This window comes from Phyllopteryx taeniolatus, chromosome 1, assembly GCF_024500385.1.
Source record: "Phyllopteryx taeniolatus isolate TA_2022b chromosome 1, UOR_Ptae_1.2, whole genome shotgun sequence".
Lineage (NCBI taxonomy): Eukaryota > Metazoa > Chordata > Actinopteri > Syngnathiformes > Syngnathidae > Phyllopteryx > Phyllopteryx taeniolatus.
The window spans coordinates 36,792,529-36,814,623 of NC_084502.1; the positions used below are offsets into that span (position 1 = coordinate 36,792,529).

At 41.8% G+C, this 22,095-nt stretch overlaps 1 protein-coding gene and 1 long non-coding RNA gene across 3 annotated transcripts in view; one reads left to right on the forward strand and one right to left on the reverse strand.

Moving 5' to 3' along the window:
- skia (v-ski avian sarcoma viral oncogene homolog a) overlaps positions 1 to 22,095 on the reverse strand; it is an 88,485-nt gene that overhangs the window by 34,848 nt on the left and 31,542 nt on the right. The gene's annotated exons all lie outside the window — the stretch shown is intronic.
- Positions 1 to 22,095, forward strand: part of LOC133486888 (uncharacterized) — a 55,648-nt gene that overhangs the window by 17,567 nt on the left and 15,986 nt on the right. The window contains exon 3 of the long non-coding RNA XR_009791147.1: positions 15,149 to 15,223. This is a non-coding gene — a long non-coding RNA (uncharacterized LOC133486888). The remainder of the gene's footprint in view (positions 1 to 15,148; positions 15,224 to 22,095) is intronic.

Sequence of the window (22,095 nt, forward strand, 5' to 3'; positions counted from 1 at the left end):
TTACATCACAATAAATTGGGACAAAATACACATAAATGTTGTCTCACAGTATCACAAACACAAACCTTATGCCTCATCAGTGGGTAGGGAAATGAGTCAGCGTTTTATAGCATTTGGTTCCATCCATAAAAAAATAGAAAAATAAATAAATAAATCAACTGTGCCGTGTGAAGTTACTTTTTGTGCCAACATGCTGAGTTCCTGTGTGCACCCTTCAAAATAAAAGGCTACAAGCTTAAAACAGGAACCCGCCCTCTTGGGCTCAGGTTCCACTCCTTAGCGGAATCAATTTGGACAGTGGCATTCGTCAGCGCAGCCCGTCCACTCAAAGACTTCCTGGTAGCTCTAGGAAGACCCTATCCATAAATGAAATAATCGAGGAACCTTCCGTACCCTGCTAGTTATTTTTGGTGGGCACAGACGGGGAACTCAAGCTACCAGGGTAGCTAGGGACGTTCCTGCGGTGTGAAAGTCATACTAATGACAGTCATGTTTTTATCGCTAGTCTACCGTCAGACTATGGTGACAAATTCACAGCAAATGCACTTCACTGCAATGTACTGCATTTTATGAACGATTTGAAAGAATTGTTAGACAGCAAAAGCACATTCAGAAGCTTCGTAGCTAATGTAGCGTTACTAATAATGTCGCTTCTGTGTATACCGTGACTTTTGCTTTCCATATAGTTAAGCTGTAGCCTGATCAGTCATGTAAATGCAGTATTTCATCGGCGTGAAGCCGTTAGCTGTGATTCCCCTCGAATATCCTCGTCTGACATCGGGTTTACTAAACACACAAGGACAACGTAATAAATACCGTCTTCTGCTACAGCACACAACACTCCAAAAACGACAAGCCCAGTGCCAGAATGACAATGGATATTCCTGTGACAGTGACTTTTCTAGTCTGTTCTGTTTGAGATAGTTTCTTTTTTTTGTGGGTTTACAAATGTTTAGTTATGTGGTTTGTGATGGTTGTTCTTGGAATTATTTATTGGCCAACATTATAGGCCATAAAGTTTGTCAGAATTTTCCTTTGACAAAAATGTGTTTTTAGAGTGGATAAAAAATGAAATACAGAAATGTATGCACCCTTCACGTGGTAGGAAACATTATTATAAACAATTTTAAAATACCAGTCACCTTTAGAAACTGCACAAACAGACACATTCAAATAAAAAAAGCAACTTAGTAGTTAGTAATAGTAACATTCATTTGACAGAAGACAGCATCTTGCAAATGTAAACAATTGTCGCATCTGCCTACGAAACAGTCAGCAGGTGCTGAGGGGTGACGATGTGTCATCCCAATTCCTAAAGGCATTTACCCCTTCCCCTTAGCCCTTCGTTTGAAGGACTAAGGGGAAGCGACAGCGCCCGCATTGCATCACGTGACCGACACATTGGGCCTCGCAGGCTCTATGCGTCACTTGACGTGCACACGGCACAAATTGACACGGAGATCATCTCTCGTGATTGGTCCGTTTTAGTCAGTTGCTGTGATGACGTACTCGGCTTTCCCCTTGGTTCCACATACCACCTACGCTGCCACCTTCTTGATCGATTTTGCAATATAATTAAACGCATCATCTGATTATCTAGGTCCATTTGTTCTAGCAGGCACTGTTTCATGGTCGCCATTGTTGTTGCTTACCAGAATTGGCCATAAAATGCAGAGGAAACTCCACCCTGTGGTGTCCGAGCCAATACCAGCCGTAGCGACACCTCCGAATTGGAGGGGAACTGCAGCACATTTTCAGAACAGCGCGTGTGGGTTGCGCTCGAGTATAAAGGGAAACTTCGTGCGGGATAGCCGCAGTGACGTCAGCACGATCGCCGCCCGCACGAGTATAAAGAACCCTTAAGAGGTAGAATTGGGACTGGCCCTAAAAGTAGCATTTCTTCTTGACAAAAATACTCTAGTAGAAGTAAAACGTATGTTGCCTCAAAACTACTCTGACAAGTACAATATATCCATAAAGTTACTTCAGTAAAATGTAACAATAAATGTAACGCATTACTACCCACTTCTGAAATTAGATATGGTAGAGCATATCTAATTTAGGGAAGACCAAATTATTTGATTTATATCTGATATACTGGATATATATACTGGAATGACACATATTTTTTTAATGACTGTATGTTGATGGGGAGATGATTATTGCAGGTGATAATAGATAAATGACAAGTGAGCTTGGCGGTTGAACAGTTCGCTGTATGGCCTACAGCTTGTGCTGCCACAGCACACAGTGTGCATGTGTGAGCAAGCTGGCTTCCAGCTTCTGTCAATGGGAGTCGGAATGTCAGATTGACTGCTGTCTCATCAACCCAGTTTTGTTTAGTTGGATGTGTCAACTTCCATGCCTCCCTCAGAAGCAATATGCCCCCACACAGACAAACACCTGGGCTAGCAGCCATGCCTTTGTGACCAGCAGACAGCTCAGAAGTCACACTGGATTAGCTTTAAAAAGCCCCTGGGATGTCTGGAGCCTGGAAATACGCCACTGACCATCTCACTGAAAACCTCCAACTAAATGACCATCTCATCATTTATCTTTTCATGTCAGACAGTCTAGCCGAGTCCTGTAAGCCCCACATTGATACACAAACTTCCTCATGAGCCTCCAGTAGCAATTACTGTATGCATTTTTGTTGTCCTCATACATAGACAGCCCTCGATTATATGCATTTTATCAATCAATTAATCCATCAAATTTTATTTATATAACAGCTTCCATACATAAAAAATGCAACCCTAAGTGCTTCACAGAGATAAAAACACAATTAAAATAGCAGGAAATATACAAATACCCGCCCCTTGAGTCCCCACATATAAATGCAAATGCACCCACATGAACACACACACACCCACGTGGACACAAAGAGAGTACCTATTGACGAATAGTATAGATAGAGACATGGCAAGGCACTGAGGATCTTGCACGAGGAAAGACGCCTGTGGGAGCCATCCACACCGAGAGGTGCCAAAGCCCGCAACCACAGAGGATGCCACCGCAGAGACCACCACAACCGGTTTAGAGCAGGCAGGACTCCCCACATTGTCCCCAACGCACACAATCTGGGAAAACTGCAGGATGACATCTCCGCGGGCAGACTGAACACATGGAGGCTCCTATGAGGAGACACTGGAGTAAAACTAGATAAATACATACATACGTACATACATACATACATACATGTATACATACATACTTTACATACATAATCCATAAAAAGATAAATAGATAAATGAATAAGCAAATGAGTATATAAATGTCTAAATATATATATATATATATATATATATATATATATATATATATAATAAAGCAATCAGTTAAAAGCTAAAGAAATAATAAAGGAATCAGTTAAAAGCTAAACCAAACAAGTGAGACTTCTTTTAAAAGCATCAACAATCTCTGCGTTACTGATGCCCTCTGGCAGGCTGTTCCAGAGGCGCGAGCCGTAATGGCTGAATGCAGCCTCTCTTTAGGTTTTGGAATTTGAATTTGTCTCCGGTAGTTGGAGCTGCTCTAGTACGACAACTGACAGTCAATTGACAGAGAACACTTTTGAGACATAAAGACATTGACAAAAAAAACATATCAGATAGATATGATAGCCCAAGACCGTTAAGACATTTAAAAACTAGTTAAAGAACCTTCAAATCGATCCTGAAACACACTAGGAGTAGTTGAGTTCTTTAAGTAGTTTTAGAAAGTTGTTCTTTTTGAGAAGACCAGGGAGCAGGACATTGCAAAAGTCTAAACGACAGGAGAGAAAAGCATGCATCAGCACGTCTGTGTTAGCCTGAGAGAGAAATGGGTGGAGTCTGGTCATATTCTAAAGATGGTAAAAAAAAAAAAACGTATCTCGGTTACATTCTTCATATGTGGAATAAAAGTAAGCTCAGAGTCAAAAATGACGCCCAGGTTCTTAACACATGCTGGTAGTATTGATAAAGGTTTCTCTCTTGCCTTCAAGACTGATAACTAAAACCTATTTGTTGTCCTGCTTGAGCTGTAGGGAATTCACTGCCATCCATGACTTAATATCTAAAATACAGTTAAGAAGGGTATCAATTGGCCCTGTGTCATCAGGAGGCACGTCACTGTACAGCTGCGTAACTGTTTTTGGAGTCAAATTCGTTCAAACTTCTCCATTCCTCTTGCTTGGAGGGCTTCCCTTTGTGAATTTTATTGTTTTGAAGTGACGGGATTATGCTTGCAGTGATACTAGGCTGTGTAAGAAGGGGCAAAAGTCTGAGAGGTCGGGCGAGGGTCAAGGAAAAGCTAGCAACACCCGAAGGGCACTTTATTGTAGTTGCAATAAAAGGCCATTGCAAACTAAGATAAGCCCAAGCCTGCCTTGTAGCCGGGGTCAAGGCAATACTCAGAGGATAGAGTTAGCACTTCCAGCTTACAGGCAATGAATGATGGAAGCATGGAACCGGGCTGTAGACCAGCGTTGTCACCAAGGCAACTGTTGAACCCATTGCTTTTGTTAAGGGTAGACCGAGCTGTTGCTACAGAGTCAAAACAACATCATGGTGTAATGACCCTCCACAACCGATTCACTCAATAGGCTCACAGACACAATGGAGATAAGGGATCACTGTGACCTGCCAGCAAAGAGGTACACACGGTTGTTGTTGTTTTTTTCTTGGTCAAAGTGACATCTGTTTGCTAATGGATTTGGCTAGATTTTCAATGTGTGCGCGTGGGCTGACTGAACACATACAAACAGAGGGCCAAAGAGGCTGCAAGTGACTCACCTCGGCTGTTTGCAGACATGCAACACTAGCCATGAGAAGTGTAAATGTGTGTGCATGTGAGTGCGTACATCATCATGCATTGCTGTGCCTTTGTTTGCCAAATGGCTGACTACCCTGCTGATGGATTCAGTAAATACCCCGCTAGTGTGCATAGGGGCACTTTACTGTAATAAGCTGCATTCCATAAGGCAAGAAGGAGTTGGATAGACTGATAACAGACAAAAAAGGTAGCGACTCAAAAGACATATGGAAACATTCTACCTGCATACAGATGTGGAATGATAAACGTGGAAAGGGTTTATGCAGAAATGAAACCAGAGCACTTTGGTTTAGCCTAAACATTTCTTTTCACACAGCTGTGGAAACGCATTTCAATTCTGACAGACATACTCATGGACACTAATTAGGGAAATGGTAGTAGTAGAAGCATCAGCCTCACCTTTCACTCACTTCAATCTCATTAAAAATTACACATTAAACATTAAAATGCATTCCATCAATCCAAGTGTTGTTGCTGCTAACATACCCCATTCTCTCCTTTACACATACACAGACACACAATCGATCACGTTTTCGTGTGCGCTAAATGCAGCCCGTCTTTCATTCATGGACAGGAAACCGCTAAATAAGCAACAGCTCTTTTCATGCTAAAAAGTGGGATTCACACTGTTAAAGAATTTTTTTTTAAATTCATTGTTTATCGCAATGGACTACGAAAAACTTGTGGCAGCTCATTTCCACTCACTGTAAGAGTTACTTAAAACACAGTATGTATTATCCAAATGCAGGAAACAGTCTGGCCTATAGCAAATTATTGTAGGAGGCCATGAACACGGCTATGTCATCGCATGCAGCAAACCCCATTTGCTTGTGTTCAAATGTATTTGTTGTTTATGACCCCCACGACTGGCAAAATGTGTACATTCACATAATTAATCTGATTCGCCCCTTAAATTTATCATTTAAATAATGTCACCTTTATAACCAACTAAATTGAAGATGTAGTCGAGTATGAAATATTGTCAGCACTGTTGTGTATCAAGACAAATTTAAGAATAATCCCTAGAGACATCTGATGATTTCTATGATTGATACATGGTCAAAGGAGGTTTCTTCAGTGCTTTAGTCAGCTGCATATATAATGTCTTTCTCTTATGTCTTGCTCTGCGATTCCACACCCTCCGAATTCTTGGAATTAAGACTCCCCCCTTCAGCATTACCACATCGCCTCCCCTCTCCTCATCCCTGCACACATTTTTTTCATTATTCCTTGTAGTACTCAGAGAGTCTGGCATGTTCCGTGTTTTTCTCCATAGAAACCGACATAACAGACTGACACAGCCAAGTTCAGGCTCAGCAAAGAGAGACCAAATAAAATCCATCATTCATTTGGTATGTGTGAAGGACCCCCTCCCCTTTCCCCACTCTTTCGCTCTTCATCGGGCACTCAAGCCATATTTTCGAGCAATTCCAGGAGGACAAGGAGGGCGGGGGCTTGTACAAAGTTTTGAACACAGACGTCATTCAGCAAATCTGCAAAATGTTTTAAGCGTTTTACATGCATCTGACAAGAGAAAAAGACACCATGTTGGATCATTAGATTGTATTGACATAATGATGTTGTAGTTAGCCAGGAGTAGCTGCTACAGGGGCGTCATTTGGTACACGTCTCTTGTTCAAAAACACTGTATCTTCCCAACACATGGCTGCAACTAAAGCTTCAATTTGATCCTGTTCTTGTGACGTAATCCCCTAAAATGTTGGATATTTGTTTTAGTTATGTAAGCCTTTGGACCCCCCTAAAGCCTCCACTCGCCCGGCCAGATGGAGCAAATGACGAATCTCAGACGTTTAGTGTTTCCTGGCCTAAGACAAGGGAAGGCTGACTTCCAAGCCATTTCCTGAGACACAAACTGTTCATTGATGCCCACACATATCAAAGGGTGTCTGAATCAGTGGAAAACAACAGCAGGTAAAGGAAGCAACTTTGCATCGTGTGGCCTTTCGGGAAAAATATAGGGTAATACAACAAATTCCGACAATGTTGTAAACTTTCCAAAATTTAAATGCTGTAGTTTCCCAAACGTCAACTGGGTGACTTCAATGTTCAGTTTAAACTTTATTGTTTGATTGTTTCTCTATTAGGTTATGTGAAATGGTCTTATGTTTGAGTTGGATTCATGTACAGCACTTTGTCGCAGCTGTGGTTGTTCTTAAAGTGCTATATAAATAAAATTTTGTAATTGCTGATAAGTGGATTTCCTGTATGTTCAATATGACCCTACGAGGAGATTATGGTTAAGAAATAAATTCTGTAATAAGAATTTATGAGCTAAAACGTGACATCATGAACTCGTCTGGAAAAAAAAAACTGAAGCTACCTTTTAAGTGTTTCGCACTACAGTTCAGTGCAGTTTATAACGGGGAAGCTTGATCTGATTTACGCTCTGGCGATACCAATAGCTGCATCGGCAATGTAACAAATTTGACATACTATGTATACACCGTGCATTTTATTTTTTAAGGGTGCATATTTGGTCTTCTACTTTCATTGCAATAATTTTGTGCAGAGGTGACTATACAGTATGGACAGATGTATGACTAGCTCCACCCTGACTTCTAAATACAGATGGTGACCCTACAGAAGGGTGTCAATATATGGGACCAGTTAATCAGTTAATTTGTAATGTTGGACAAAAATTCAACTGTACTGTTTGGTGTAAGCTTTTTGGACTTTAGGTATGTTGTTTTTTCGCTGCTGCCAATAATTTGTTCACATACAGTAGATCACACACACACATACACACAATCATTGTCAGCTGACAATGACCAGGCCAGGCCAATAGGCCAGTCGTTAATCACTCTAGACAATAAGCCCCTTTGCCCCTAGCCAACCCCAGGCCTCTGGGATGTCAGGGCTAGGAGGGTGGGAGGAGAGAAAGAGGAAGAGGGGAGGGAGCACTGACCATGGCAATGAGAAAAGCGTACATGACACACAGACAAGAGCCAGAGAGACTCCTGCAGACAATGTCCCAATCAGCTATCTCTGGATTCAGTCAGTTACTGACCACTTTTTGCACATAGTGGACTGTATATCATTAAACATCCATTGCTGAAGTGCTGATATTTGCGTCCGTCTCTAACAATTCAAACACTCATTTGGTCAAAGGCAGGCCTGCAGTTAATTACTAAGCTGTATATGATGAATTTCTTTTTGTAGAGTAGGAGCTTTTGACTTTTCCTCTTGTTTGTCCAGATCCCTCCCACACTCGCCACATCCACCTTTCCCTGCATCATGACACAGTTACATAATCATATTTTGTAAATGATGTGACATTCCCCCATATCCTCCTCCTCCTCTGATTCCCTCCAATCTCATATTGCACTCCTCTGTTATGTCTGTGGCTGAGAAGACAAGAGTCCCAGACAGACTTATCACAGTCTGTTTTGCTACTGCACTGTGGAACACACAAGTTACTTTCATCAGTTTCTTTACACACACACAGACAACATACAAAATTCTCCCAATCAAATGCTAAATGTACAGACTGACGTCTCCTGCTGAGAAAGTCTAGATAATGTTGCAGTGCGATAATCTCACATGTCCTAGTTATCAGTTAAACAAACAATATAGGACAACTCGTGGTTGTTGTTTTTTTTGTTCACATCTCCAGAAGGATGCACAGAGATTCCATGAACGGGAAACCTTTCGATAACTCGTTGCATGAGAAAGATTGAACAACATACCTGTTTTTTTTATGGTATAATAATGTAGTCACAGTATCCTGGGGCTGCACGATATTGGGGAAAAAATTACATTGCAATCTTTTTTAAACCTGTGATATACATTGGAATGCAAAATAATACAGGATCAGTCTTGGGAAAGTTAATTTTCTACGTGAACTAGTTCAAAGTTTAGTTCATCGTTCCAAAAATGAACTACTTCAGTTCATTATTCATAATTAAAAATTTTGAGTTAAGTTCACCGGTTCTTTTTTAGTTCACCAGTTCTTTTTTTTTTTTTCAATATGTTGCCGATGGGCTATTACCCTCAAAATACTGGCATTTCCTTTCTCCATTTTTCCAATTGTAAAATATGTTCCTTGGCTCCATAAAGGTTGGAAATCACTGCTCTAGTCAGATCGTGTATTCTAATCAGTCAGGTCAAACCAACATTACAACATGACAGAAATCATGGGTGCTAACTTACTGTAATTAAACTACTTTATTGTAATTAAATTACTTCTCCCACACCGAAACTTTAGCGCATGAGTCAACATAACGGCGGCGTGTTTACGCACAACCGTTAGTGCTAGCACTAGCTTGCTAGGCTACAGAACGTTTTGCTTGCGAGCCATATCGTATTAAAAGTATGTGAACATACCTCGAGCAAGCCTTAAACGAACGCCCTCTCCTGTCCTGAGCACCGGTGACCACCAACACACGTTTTTCCCCATTTTGTCCTTGGTAACAAGTGTGTCCGGTCGCATTTGAGTTGACAAGATAAAGCCCAATGATCGTAAAAAACGGGATGCAGTGGTATCGGAATACAATATTTTATTGCAGTAGTCTGACATAGTGCAATTGTGAAAGACCAAATTTGTCTTGTAGTCTGATCCGGGCATTACGTGTTGTCTGTCCCACACCGCCGACATGTTGTTTTTTTTTTTTTTTACAACTTTATTGGCCGTCAGATATTTACAGTACTACGTCAAAAGACACGCGACAAGGCTAAAAATAAACAAGCTTTTGGATTCAAATATACTGTGCACGATGGCGACGCGGAGTCTATGTCTTTTGTGGAGCCGATCAATGACGTCATTGATCGGATCGGCAAATTATGACATTATAGCCGATCAGCATAAAATGCTAATTATCGGCCGATACCGATCAGGCCGATAAAATCGGTGTAAAATCTAATAAACAAACAATCATTCGCACTCACATTTCCACCTACAGGCAATTTAGAGTTTCCAGTTGACCTACCTTGCATGTTTTGGGGATGTGGGAAGAAACCGGACTACCTGGAGAAAACCAACGCAGGCACACGGGAAAAGATGCAAACTCCACACAGGTGAGGCCGGATTTGAACCCAGGTCCTCAGAACTGTGAGGCAGATGCTAACCAGTGCTGCCCTAATAAGAACTCTCTTAATTTATTTAAGTATGAGAGCTTTCAGGTTCTTTTGTTGAAAATTACTTTTGAATTAGTAATTAATAACCCCATGTTTATCTTAGAATATAACATTCTGGCAATTCTGCCACAACGAGTAGTAGAATAGGAAAACCGTGAATTTGTCTTAAATTACGGAAATGTCGGTAGTGTTGAGACAGGCACGCACAGTGGTTTTGTACTGGTCACATTTTCCTCCTTTTTGTCATTGTATATTGTAGTGTCGCCATTTTGTGAAAATCAATCTTTTTCCACGTACTCAAACAACAAACCAGAGGATAGAGAAAATTTAAGAAAAACTCACTGTATAAAGGCTGATCTTATTGCTATAGGGGAAGCTGCCATTTTCTTCACTTACCCATTACTGCTCAATGCCAGAAGGTGGGAAATAGGAAGATGAAAAAGCATACAGGAGGAAAACAGAACAATGAAAGAAAAAGAGGAAGGGAAAGGGAGGCGCAAGAAAAATAAAAAACACAACAAGAGGTAAAACCGGCATGAAAACGCCCGTTGGGCTTAAGTGGATGGAAATTAACATCAAACCCTCTTGAGCTCAAACACTAGCCACAAACAAGGGGCCACACCTCACCCAAAAGCCTCTATAACCTATAAAAAATACATACACTTTAAGGAAGAGAAAGTCACACGTCTCTGCTGTTGCCATCATGGTGAAACCACATACTGGTTTAAACTTCATAGAGAATAATGCAAATGCCAGTGTTATGTAGAAAATATATGAGGGAGCTGCAATAGTATTGATAAGACCCCTTGGTCAATTAGCAGTGCAATTAGACTTTAACTGCTTCATCCCAAGTTCATTAAAAATGTGTTGCGACAATAAAGAATTGTCTCTACTCTTAGTTTTATTTGCACCCACAATAGGAATGAATCCAGTCATTTTTATATTATATATTTTATATTTATATTGTACAAAATACAACTTTCATAGTCTTACTGACATACCTAGATCCATTTATTACAGCATGTTGAATCCAACTGTGACTCTGGAATGCTGTCCAAAACAATCGTCAAAGTAGCATTTTATTTTGGGGGGTGATCTGTAATGCAATTACTTAACGAAAAAAGTAGTAGTACGAGACTGAACGGGGCATAGCACAATCCATTGTAGTGGAGTATGAAATACTGTAACTGCAATTCAGCAGAGAGAAATACTGTAGTTAAATGTTTGTTTATTTTTTGCAAAGCTAAATGTCAAAGTGAGTAAATGTGTAACCAATGAGTCAAAGAAGCAAGCCCTGATATTGTACATGGGAGGATTTAGACTTGTGTTGTCAATAATTTTTTTTCAGCACAGATTAGATTTGGGCGTGTACTGGAATGGAGTTGGGCCAGCGCCCTTATCAAGTGCCTAGTGGGTCTTCTAGAGCAGTGAATTCCAAGCAGGATTCTGTGGCACACTAGTGTGCCATGAGACACCATCAGGAGTGCTGTGGAAAATTGTTGTAGTGGGCATGAATTAAATCCACTTCCATTAGATTGCAGTAGGTGCAATAAACCTGTGTGTCCACCTATTGCCATTCATAGAACAGAATAAGTCACAGCTTTCTGAAAGTATATCAGCTTTGTGTTCAGTTAAACAGAATCATATTTCACTCTGGTCAATTTGTGAGTAAATTGAGACGAGGGGCTCTAATTTTGTGACTGGCATAAATCTGGTGCAATGTGTGGCGTAACTCTGAGCGGAGGCGGGAACATATAAAAGAGGGACGTCTGTGCTGCTGTGAGTGTGGTCAATCCTGTCCAATGAAAGCGCCTCCTCTCATTCTCTTTAAATGTGGCGTGCTAGAAGCACACTGACAGTCTTTGACATGGCGAAAGAAAAAACTGATTTGCTCGAATTCGGGGGGTCGAAGCGCACAAAGTATGTTTACATGGAACTGCAAGCAGACCTCCGCGGGTAGATAATGTAAAGGACATCACAAATATCTGTGCCATGAAGTGGGCACTTAGAGACCGCTCCACAGCCCCAGTCATTTGTGCTGTGGGATGATTTAAATAATATAATAATGATGATAATAATAATGCGGACAAGAAATTCATCCATCCATCCATTTTCTGAGCCGCTTCTCCTCACTAGGGTCGCGGGCGTGCTGGAGCCTATCCCAGCTGTCATCGGGCAGGAGGGGGGGTACACCCTGAACTGGTTGCTAGCCAATCGCAGGGCACATACAAACAAACAACCATTCGCACTCACATTCACACCTACGGGCAATTTAGAGTCTCCAATTAATGCATGTTTTTGGGATGTGGGAGGAAACCGGAGTGCCCGGAGAAAACCAACGCAGGCACGGGGAGAACATGCAAACTCCACACAGGCGGGACCGGGGATTGAACCCGGGTCCTCAGAACTGTGAGGCTGACGCTCTAACCAGTCATCCACTGTGCCGTTGTACAATAAATTGATTTCTAGAATAATTGAGAGTATTTGATGCCCACTGTTCACGTGTATGAATTGATTATGTCTGAAACCCCTCACACATGTCCATGGAGCTCAGAATCTGTCTGCTTATACCCCAATAAAATTCACCAATAAGTTAGAGCTGTGGTCTACCTACTGCGATGGACCTAGACGTGGTTCCAGCAGGCATAAGTTTAGACCAACTTTCTGCCACCAAATTGTCACTCCGCCAGGCGCATCTCAAAGGACACACCCTCGTTGCACCGGTACGCCCAGCTTGGTGCAGACTGGTCTGCAAAATTGGCAAACGTGCAGTGAGCTTTGCGCTTGCATTTGTTTATGAAAATAGAGCCCGAGATCATCAGTATTTTTCAGGCCTGTATCCATACTTTCTGTGAGAATTTTGTTTAGTGGTGTGTCGTAATGGATGCTTTGGCCAATAAAGGTTGGGAAAAACTGTTGAAGAGTGTGCCAGCCCCAACACACACACACACACACACAGGCCAGTGAAAGTCAATATCAAGGCTGGCTGGGGGGTACACTTGGGCAGCTGTTAGCATTTCAGAAAAGATTAGCACCAGGTTCAACTGTAAACAATGAGCTCATTCTCTGCTAGAGCGCCGCACAAACACACCACATCTGTTTTGGAACAAGTAGTCTTATTCAAGGCCCACACTGAGGTAATCCCTGCCTCCCTTGTAAAAATCTAACTGTCAAATTGAGGACCTCAAATTCATGTAATGTCCCGCAACAAGAATCCTATGCAGGTAAAAGTAGCAAAAGTAAAAAGTAGTCCTCCAAAAAATTACTTGAGTAAGAGTAAAAAGTACACAGTTAAATAACAGCTTAAGTACTGAGTAAATAGTGAGTAACTTCTGATTTTTTTAACCACAACATGAACAGCAATAAAAAAATAAAAAATTACAAAAGAAAATGCAAATTCTGTGGGCGTGTGTGTATGCACAGTCAAAACATCTGCAATTTCTTGCACAGTGTTTACTCAAGTTATAAGTGAGCTGAAATAGCCACGTTTGGGCAGACAGTGCCAGACAAACACTACAATACATGAAAGCTGTTGTTTTTGTTCATCTAAATGTAAACACGACGAGTTGTGCGCCGTTGCCTTCATGGTAACAACGACCTTCCCAACATGGCCGCCAAGTCGGCACGACAATCATCCGGGCGGCCTTATCTAGTTTTAATACCTATGCCGGGGAAGCTCAAGAGAAGACGTTGTGTCATGGGACTTTCTTTTGTCGTTTGATTGGTGAGTTTCGCTCACAAAATAGTTGATAAATAAGCAATAATTGATAAATATAAGTAGCGACCGACATTTAGATCATTGTAATGGAGTAAAAGTACCGCTACTTCTTAACAGCAGAAGCGGCCGAAGTGTTTTTTCTGGTCTCGTAAACTCCTGTGATTTATCCAAAGCCAGTCCCGAGCGCACAGACGGAACCTCAGGCCGATGTGCCAGCGTATTAGTCCGCCGTGGAGTAATATTCACAATTACCTCTGTGTGTGGATGATGTATGTGTGGAATGGATCTAGCGCTGAAGGAGTACGAAACAGTATATGACGACAGTGACGGCGACCCCCCCCCCCCCCACACACACACACACCTGTAGAAAAATTCATCGGATCTGTGAAATGGCCTATTTTTACTTATTTACATGTATGTATTATGCCAATGGCTAATATTGTGTTACATGCGTGGCAACATACAGATGCCCATCATTCCCTATCGGACCAAGTTTGAATGAAAAAGCCTTGGGGGACATGTCTATATCTAGCTACTGTATGTAGGTCAGCCTTGAAGTCTCCTATAGAAGCACAAGAGTATGTGTGGACGATCAGACTCAGCCAGCAACAGCAACCACTGGACATCGTCTCAGGCTTTTGTGGTGATAGTTGTAGCAACTAAGAACAGATCTTTAACGCATACACCCTGCAAACTGAATTATTTGCATTAATTACTATTACAGTTTTTGGTGGCTTAACTTTAAACTTCTTCTATAGCAGAACAGACTAAGAGCATGTGGGCATGGGGATGTTGGCGTAGTCTGAGTGTAAAATCGTTCTCCATTTTATACATGTGGTCCGTTGGTGAGAGTGTGCTGGCAAGAGGGTCAAACAGGCAAAAAGAGCAGGTGGCAACTAGGTGGGTGCTTCTGCGTTGGCGGGTGGGCATTGGTGGGACCTGCCCTTTCACAATCCATGAGCCATCTGCTCAGGCCAGCACTCACTGTATCCCGGTGACAAAGAGGGAACACGGACGGAGGATGATGACAGCCTTTTTTTGCCCATAATCCGGCATACAAAGTGGAAGCTTTGAAACCATTACAGTGACTTGGCTCAGGCTTCTTCATTAAAATAAACTTGAATGGTGTGATATATAGTAAGTCAGCAACACTTATAATAGTGTGTTGACGAAACCCCTGATTTGAGTCCAGCGCTTTAGTTTTAACTTGCTGAAAAATACATCTATTTTTCAGCCAACAGGCGGACACCAAAGGATTGCCCCCGTCTCCATAGAGACTTGATGTCACACTGCCAATTAAATTTGGCAAACCGGTTTATGGAATCATTAATTGCAACACTGCTCTATTTAACAGTCAAATGATTTCAGGAAGATGTCTTGTGACCTAAGTGATGTCATATATTTTAATGCGATCGGGAAAGCAGCTTGAGCAATAGTTGAGTCTTCTCTGACCTTTGCGAGAAATTTCAATGTTGTTTGACGTTTTGACAAGGAACTTTTTCTTTGCATTCACCTCTGCAGCTTTTCATCTTCACATCAAAACAAGACCAATGAGGGGGTGGGGATGTTCATGCGTGGTGCCAACAACTCAGGATTGTGAGTATCTGCTACACCTGGCTTTCTTGTTATCAAAAAGGAGACTGGCAGAAATGAAACGGGGACTTGTTGCAGTGCTTAAACTAATGTCTGCATGTCTCTGTCTTCACCCCAACGGAATGAGGGAGCGGGGGGAAAGTCACACAAGCTATTTACGAGGAAGGTCATACAAAGAGGGCACGTCAAGGGGCCAGCAGTCTCTCGCCGTACCCTTCTCCCTCCCCACATCTGTCTTTTATCGAAGCCCTGCCACCTCTCCACAAGCAATTCTACATTAAAATGTACTTTTTCATTTTTGACAGGGAAACTGGACATTGTGTTAAGGGTCCTTGGGTCCCTTGAAAGGTTCTACATAAATCAAAGTTTTATTATTATTATTGTTGTTGTTGTTGTACGTACGTTTAACCACTGGACAATTTCTCTGAGCATAGAAAAATGACCCCAGATAGATTCAAACATGACAGCAACCACAAGTTATTGAGTGAAAGCACAAGCACAGTAACAACCATAGCATAAATAAGGATTTAAAAAAACAAATGACGTGAAAGAACTACTTGGACAAAGGAAGTCAGAGAGTAATGATATGATTAGCAAACAAAATCTCACATATACATTATACAAATATACAGACACAAGGATATATACAGAAATAAATAACAAACTCAACTCAAAGTCAAATTAGCTTATCTATCTACTTTTTAACACACTGTACAGATCATTGAGTGTCATACAGTTCGATAGGCCTGCTGTGTTAGCTTTCTCCCATCGGGATGCTAGGATGGGCAAATGATGGAGGCAGTCTGGTCAGGAGCTCAATAATAACTTTTAGCAGTCTAGCCAGTAGGCTGGAATCCCAGACTGCAGCTGTTCCATCCTCACGCCTCCCCTCCCACCCTTTCCCTCCCCTCCACTAATACCCATCTCTCTCTCTAGCTCGCTCTCTCAGCTCTGCGGCCGCTCAACAGTAGTGTTCACTTTTTTTCCCCCTCAAAGTGGCAGGCACAGAGCTGCACAGCTCATTCACGCCCTCTCACAGCTGCCTAATTCATGCAAACCTTCAGCTACTTTGTGAAAACACTGCTGTTTACTCTCCAGATATCCATGGCCATGGCGTTACATCCGATCGATATTCTTGATGAATAGTAATCCAAGAATAACCAATACCCATCCGGCAGTATGTTGTTTTGAATATTTTGTTGAAATTGTGTTACCTTAGTACAGTCCTCTCTCGTTTAGTCATAACTTGCAGCCTCAGTAGACCGCAGGCAGAAGAAGAGGGTCACAATAACTGTGAAATATGTTCTATGACTTTAAACAAGGATGAAGCAGCGTGGCATTGCTGGCGGTGCAGACAGCACCTTGTTCAGGCTTCTGCCTTTGATGTTTCATTTAGAGAGCGGGAGGGGGGGGGGGGGGGACAATGTGGTGTGTGCTCCATGGTAGAGGGCTGTCGAGTCTGCTGAAACTCTACTGTTTCCCATCAAAGGCTGGATAGCCTTTCCCTTTCATTTATTCACCAGCGGTGATAAAGGAGACGATGGGATGCAATGCAGAAAAGAATGGGAGGGCTGAGAAGAGTTGGATGGGGTGGAGGGAGGTTGGGAGGAAGAGCAGCAGGAGGCTAGAAAAGTGAAATGGGGTTTGTCAAGCAAGGAGTTTGTGGTGCTGGCCTGTGTCGGATCTGGTTTGTAGAAGTAGTTTTCACAACCAGTTACTCATCCGTCTCCTCGTCCATTTTATTTCCCTTACCGCTCCTCTTATTCTGTCTTTGCACATCTTTACCCATCCCTCCCACATTTCCTTGTCTCTCCTACTGCCCTGTCTCTCCATCTCCACTTCCTTTCTGCTCACTAACCAAAGTAGAGCTGTGTGCCGGGCGGAAAAAGCGATTAAAAATTAATGGAATGTGAGTGATCGAGAAAACTGCAAGGGTGTGGCGTCCGCCACATACACACAGACATATAGTGCAAACACGCGCGCAAACACACACACACACGCACACAATGTGGAGTGAAAGAGGGCCTAGAGGAATAGACACACATATATACCTGGGTGACGTGCATATAGCCCATGTGTCAGATAAACGCGTGTGTGTGTGTATGTGCGTGTATTTGCGTGCGTGTGTGTTTGTTTGAAGCTTACTGCAGCATTAAGAAGTTCCCGCCACTTTTTCAGCTTTCTTTGTCTTTACAATCTCTTGTAGCATCTTTCTGCTTCTGTGTCTACATGAAGATGTCAGGGTAAAGAGATCCAAAATGCCATTAAAATATGTGCTATATTATACTCTATTTATCTGCCAAATTACTGTTGTTTTCTTAGGTTTACTTACAGAGGCAATCAAAAGGCTGCAGTAAGTTTTACAGAAAGAAAGCTTTAGAAAAGTAATTCTTACATCAAAAGCTGGCTTTTTAATCCTTGCCAACACTTAGTAAGACCGAGAAGCATGTCAGTAGCGTTAAAGCTCCCATATTTTGGCTATTTGGACCTCCATAGAGTGACTCTCTAACATGGACTTAGTGTAAAAGTGTAAATTTCATTTTAAAAAACACGTTGGTTTTCTCATACTAAAGTCCAGAGAAGGCCCCTCTGACAGCTACTTCTGTTGACCCAGTGTCTCTGCTTTGTCCATATTTCCCCCTTGCCTCTGATCGGTTGCCTCTGTGTAGTAGACCCACTTGTGAGAGCACACGTTTGTTATGTTGACAGCGCTGGCTCGGAGCGGATTGGGAAGGCGGAGACCTTGGCTAGTGACGTAGATAAGCTCGAGAAATTTGGATGACATGATTTCAAGCCTCGCCGCAGAAAAACGTCTGGGACTCAGGAATGCATGGAGGATTTTAATTCATAAGATTAGCGGTACAGAAAATGTGGGCTGGATTTCACGTTTACTGAGGTACCACAGAGCCAAGTTGGTTGGGCAAAATATGACACCTTTAAGCCATTTTTATTTGTCAACATCAAGTCTTCTCTGCCTCAGGTGCAGTTTTTGCATCAGAACAGCACATGCCCTATCCACCCTTTTGTGGGATAGCAATGACCACATTATGAGACTCATTTGCATTTTGAAGGGGAGACATAAAAAGGACCTCCCTGACCCTTGAACTTAAATATTTCCTCCACTTTCCCCGCAGTCCTGTCCTCATCTCACAAATGAACTGATCTATTATTACCTGAAGGTGGATGACTAGGGATTTGTTCTGAGTCGGGCGGCATCCACGTCTACTGTGTGAAAAATATCCCTTAGTCTTGATTGGTATAGCACTGTGATGTTAATGCATAACATTTCCGACAGACAGAGCTAGAGAGGGAAAATAATAAAATAAAATAATAATAATATTTTTTAAGAAGTCTCTTTACACATAATCAACTAAATACAAACTAATACATACTGCATACTTTAAAGGGCAAAATGTATGTTACAATTACAATACTTCAGTGAAAACATGCACATCTTTCCAGCACAGAAGGATCTACTAAGAGATGCTACTGACTTTCATTGAGGGAAATGGAAGCAGTAATCAGTCTTACGTACATGGCATGGCTATACAGTCAATTTGGTGTAAATCATTTGTCAATTTGCGTATGCGAGTATGACTGCTCAAGAGGACCAAAACAAGGAGTTAACTTTTACCCATTAAGTAAAACAATTTGGAACTACAAATCCAATGAAGTTGGGACTGTGTTAAACATAAATAAAAACAGAATACAATGATTTGCAAATCATGTTCATCCTATATTTAATTGAATACACTACAAAGAGAAGATATTTAATGTTCAAACTGATAAACCTATTGTTTTTAGCAAATAATCATTAACTTAGAATTTTATGGCTGCAACACGTTCCAAAAAAGCTGGGACAGGTGGCAAAGACTGAGAAAGTTGAGGAATGCTCATCAAACACCTGTTTGAACAGGCTAATTGGGAACAGGTGTGTGCTATGATTGGGTATAAAAGGAGCTTCCCTGAATTGCGCAGTCATTCGCAAGCAAAGATTGGGCGAGGTTCACCTCTTTGTGAACAAGTGTGTAAGAAAATAGTCGAACAGTTTAAGGACAATGTTCCTCAACGTACAATTGCAAGGAATTTAGGGATTTCATCATCTACGGTTCATAATATCATCAAAAGGTTCAGAGAATCTGGAGAAATCACTGCATGTAAGCGGCAAGGCCGAAAACCAAAATTGAATGCCCGTAACCTTCGATCCCTCAGGTGGCACAGCATCAAAAACCAACATTAATGTGTAAACAATACCACCACATGGGCTCAGGAACACTTCAGAAAAACAATGTCAGTAAATATTGTTCGGCGCTACATCCGTAAGGGCAACTTGAAACTCTACCATGCAAAGCAAAAGCCATTTATCAACAACACCCAGAAACGCCGCCAGCTTCTCTGGGCCTGAGCTCATCTAAGATGGACTGATGCAAAGTGGAAAAGTGTTCTGTGGTCCGACGAGTCCACATTTCAAATTGTTTTTGGAAATTGTGGACGTCGTGTCCTCCAAAGAGGAAAAGAACCATCCGGACTGTTATGGATGCAAAGTTCAAAAGCCAGCATCTGTGATGGTATGGGGCTGTGTTAGTGCCAATGGCATGGGTAACTTACACATCTGTGAAGGCACCATTAATGCTGAAAGGTACATATAAGTTTTGGAGAAACATATGCTGCCATCCAAGCAACGTCTTTTTCATGGACGCCCCTGCTTATTTCAGCAAGAAAATGCCAAACCACATTCTGCACGTGTCACAACAGCGTGGCTTCATAGTACAAGAGTGCGGGTACTAGACTGGCCTGCCTGCAGTCCAGACCTCTCTCCCATTGAAAATGTGTGGCGCATTATGAAGCATAAAATATGACAACGGAGACCCCGGACTGTTGAACAGCTGAAGCTGTACATCAAGCAAGAATGGGAAAGAATTCCATCTACAAAGCTTCAACAATTAGTGTCCTCAGTTCCCAAACGTTTATTGAATGTTGTTAAAAGAAATGGTGATATAACACCTGACCCTGTCCCAACTTTTTGGGAACATGTTGCAACCATAAAATTCTAAGTTAATGATTATTTGCTAAAAAAATCAAGTTCATCAGTTTGAATATTAAATATCTTGTCTTTGTAGTGTATTCAATTAAATATAGGTTGAAGATGATTTGCAAATAATTGTATTCTGTTTTGCATTCAACTTCATTGGAATTGGGGTTGTAAAATGAAGACTAGTAAGCTGAACAGAATTGCAGTTCTTATTCAAACTGGCAAAACGGTCTGTCTGCTAACTTTTGCAGGTGCTCAAAGAGGACAGAAGGGTGAACGAAAATGAACGTTGGCAGTGAATAAACTGTCACATTGTAAAGTATGAGTCTGAACAATGCGAAACTTTGCTGTGTGAACATGTATAACAGTTTGTCGGTCGCAGAATGCAACACTGCTATGTGGAAGACAGCAGAAGCTTGTGGTTACACCCTCTACATCTCTCCGAGACCTGTGGCGGCCAGCCATTTTGGTTAAACCCACATCGGTCTGTAATGCTGGTTGAACTACGGCACCCTTCCTCCCCGTGCTGCAGCACCTCCCTCCAAAAACTACCATAAAAATCTCAGTTGACAATGTTTTTTGCATGTGAGACAGCAAAGCAGCATTTGTCACCCAAAACGTACAATTACCCGACAGTCTACATGTAGCGGGACTGTCTTGGTCAGACTGAAAAGAGTGGTGTCTTTTATTGCAGCTTCAGGGTTAACTACCATTGCGTGAAAGACAGCAGTGTCTCTGGAAGCATGTGTAATGTGGTATTAAGGTGAAAATGGACAGCCATTGCTATATCTCGCACAGTGTTGAGACTGCAGCAATGGGAGGAAAAAATGGGAAAAAAGGTAGAAAGCAAGGTAGTGATAGACACTTACCTATTGATCAGCAGCACCAGGAACATGCCAGAGGACCATGGAAGAAGAAAAAGGAGAGGGTTGTTTAATAGAAGCATGGTCATGGTTTTTACTGGCAAGTTTAAATTTAATTAAATACATTTGCTTTTGCCGTGCTGACACACACCGAAACACTCTGATAGGGTACTTTTCTGTTTCTTTTCATTCTCATGGCCGTCAAATGGATTGCAGTCTCTCTTTCAGTGGTGGTTCTAGATTTTTCTTTTGCTTTGCATTAGTCACATGAAGGTGTAGTGGGAGTGGGGTCCTGTGAAATCCCAGACAGCCTCATTAAAGTGCAGTAATTACCTTTTGAACAGCAGCATAAAAAGGCCTTGCTACATCCCATCCTATAATGAGGAAAGAGTCAGGATATCATGGGATGAAGGGGAAGGAGAACCCCGACCTTGGGGAAAGTAGGTGTAGCGAATACACATTATCTAGCCTTCACATGTTGCTTCATGCTAAAGTTTGAGCACTTCATCCGTTTGCTGCATAGGTGCGATTGATCATTACCGCATAGTCAATAGAAGACAGAACCTCAGACATTGTTGGCTGCCATGTTAACCAAACATCTTATTAACCTAACACTAAGTACCTTCACACTATCAGATAATTTGCATTTGTGCGTTTTAGTGATTAATCATGCAAACAGGGTGCAGGCAACTACACGGATTAACTGGTGATATACAGAACATATAACACAAATCAATCAGGACTACCTTCTCCGTGGAGAGGTTATGACCCGCAGTTCAATACAGTATACCCCATTTCCTAATTTTGGGGGTTTTGCTCACTGAGCCCCACTGACATCTCTCTCTATACACGTAAGTTAAGGCGTGAAGGCAAAAAAGAGGTTCCTTTTCTCCATCACACTACCTACGAATGCAATAAGGGTGAGACATGACCAAATAGTTTTTTTTAACACTCAAGTACTAAAAGTACTAATTAACATT